The sequence below is a fragment of the Hibiscus syriacus genome, unplaced genomic scaffold (assembly GCF_006381635.1).
Source record: "Hibiscus syriacus cultivar Baekdansim isolate YM2019G1 unplaced genomic scaffold, ASM638163v2 tig00112304_pilon, whole genome shotgun sequence".
Lineage (NCBI taxonomy): Eukaryota > Viridiplantae > Streptophyta > Magnoliopsida > Malvales > Malvaceae > Hibiscus > Hibiscus syriacus.
Genome location: NW_024063298.1, coordinates 27,501 through 30,200, shown reverse-complemented (window position 1 = coordinate 30,200; position 2,700 = coordinate 27,501).

Below are 2,700 nucleotides of genomic sequence, written 5' to 3'. Positions count from 1 at the left end.
TAACTGCAACAACTTAAATATACGCTATTGGAGCTGGAATTACCGCGGCGCTGGCACCAGACTTGCCCTCCAATGGATCCTCGTTAAGGGATTAGATTGTACTCATTCCAATTACCAGACTCGTAGAGCCCGGTATTGTTATTATTGTCACTACCTCCCCGTGTCAGGATTGGGTAATTTGCGCGCCTGCTGCCTTCCTTGGATGTGGTAGCCGTTTCTCAGGCTCCCTCTCCGGAATCGAACCCTAATTCTCCGTCACCCGTCACCACCATAGTAGGCCACTATCCTACCATCGAAAGTTGATAGGGCAGAAATTTGAATGATGCGTCACCGGCACAAAGGCGTGCGATCCGTCGAGTTATCATATCATCAGAGCAACGGGCAAAGCCCGCGTCGACCTTTTTCTAATAAATGCATCCCTTCCAGAAGTCGGGGTTTGTTGCACGTTAGCTCTAGAATTACTACGGTTATCCGAGTAGCAAATACCATCAAACAAACTATAACTGATTTAATGAGCCATTCGCAGTTTCACAGTCTGAATTAGTTCATACTTACACATGCATGGCTTAATCTTTGAGACAAGCATATGACTACTGGCAAGATCAACCAGGTAGCATTCCTTCGCGACGTCGGGCACCGTATGGTCCTCAATCTGATGCCTTGGCAGAGGACGAGGCCATAACAGGCACGAGCATCGTTCATGTCGAGGGGCAAAAATGCGTAGCCATCGAGCGATGGGGCCGAGGGACCCTACGCTCACAAAATGTTCCGCATCCAAAAGACGATCGAGCACCGATGCACCGTTGTGGCCGAGTATACACAAAACGCACACACGGGACACCGGGCACGACATAAGTCCCCACGTAGGCACAAGGTCACATGATGGAAAAGGGACGGCAATACATCCGAAATTCCATCGCTTTAGGTACGCAACACAGGATCCCGATCGCACCCCTTGGGTTCGAAGACCGCAAGGGGAGACATTGAAGAGGAGTGCGACTCGACAGTTCGATGCATGTAGCACGGAGCCTGCCGACACACACAACCATATCACCACTCACATGCCCATTGCGTAAGAGTAGTAGCATCCACGCCCACCGGTCCACGACACACACGACCAATGATTGGCCGAGGAGCGGAGGAAACAATGAACGAGGGCACACCACAACCGCTTGGCACGAAAACTAACATAGGGGTATACCCGCCAATTTCCCATCACGAAGGCAACCAACACTACAAGTTTGTTTTGGTTCAAATATTTTACGGAATTGTGGGAAGCTTTTGTGGGGGGTGGCCTTTTTTGTTTTAGAGGAAAGGGATGGCCTTTTATTTGGGGGTGAGAAGGTTTTTCTTTTTGGGAGGGGCCTCTTTGAGTTTGAGTGGAGGAAAAGGATGGCCAGCTGCTTTAGTGAGGGGTGGGCTTGCAGCATTACCCGCTCGGGGCTTCTATCTAGTCTGATGCGTACCCCTGGATGTCTTATCTCACTCCCCCCAGTAGGCCGTTGCCATCAAAGGACTTGGTACTGGGTGACAAATGTCTCGGCAAGTAACACAGAGCCAATAGAGCACGCGAACTAGACCAAAGCGACGAGCAGTTGCCGAGTTTGGCCGAACATGGAAAGACAATGACCAATGCACAGGTGGGTGCTACACCACTCCGAGTTGATACCTCGCCCAAGATATGGGGAAGAGGTTCATGAGTATCGGGCGCACCGACCATTCACACGATCACGTCCTTCCGGCTACCATGTCCGACTAGCCCCACCGGTGATGGGGGGGCTAACCTGTGCTAGCGCTAGGCGCTGCCTCGCCCCCGTGGGGTGCCGAGGCCCGCACCCCCGGGGGGTGGGAGGGGTGCCAGGCCACTACCCCCTAAGAGTAAAAAAACTTAGGCAAACTGCTACCAGTAGACATTGAAATGTCTGAAACGAGGACACTTCTCCATCGCCCTCTTGTGGCCACCCAATGGCCTTTTTATGGCATGACGTGCATGGCTCCCGCATCCAAGTTCGACCCACAAGTATTGTTCGTTAGTTTCACCCTTCGTCGAGGATATCTATCGAAGTCCCGGTCGGGGCTCACGCTTTCGGAATTCCCCATTTCAATGGGGAGGGGGAGGGTCATTTTCTATCGTCCGAGAATTATCTCGGCTTTAGACCGCAACTAATGTCCGTAGTTTCCCACTATTCATCGAGGCCATCCATCGATTAAAACTCTCGGGACACTAGTGCTTTTCGAATTATCCATTTCCACGGGGAGGGGCGTTTTCCATCGTTCGGGCCTTATCGGAGCTCCGATAATGTCTCGCCGGAGCGTCGCCGGAGCGTCGCCGGAGCACCACCGGGAACCTTGCCGGTGGTGGGGGCTCCGGTGGCCGGTATGGGGCCGTGGGTAGCGTCGGGTCATGTTGCGGTCACAACCCCAGGGGACCCTGTCGGGCCTCAAGAACCATCCCCCCCTAAGAGCTAAAAAAAACTTAGGCAAAATGCTACCAGTATACATTGAAATGTCTGAAATGCAGACACTTCCTTCCCACGCACCAGGGGGCCGAGCGCCCCGCCCGACGCTGTGCGAGGCTCCCGCACCCAGCGCTCGGTTCTGTGCGGTACTCCCGCACCAATGGCCTGGGGTTGCCGAGGCACATGTCGGGGGTTGCCGATGGTGACCGAGGCTCCCGCACCAACGCCCGGTTCTGTGCGG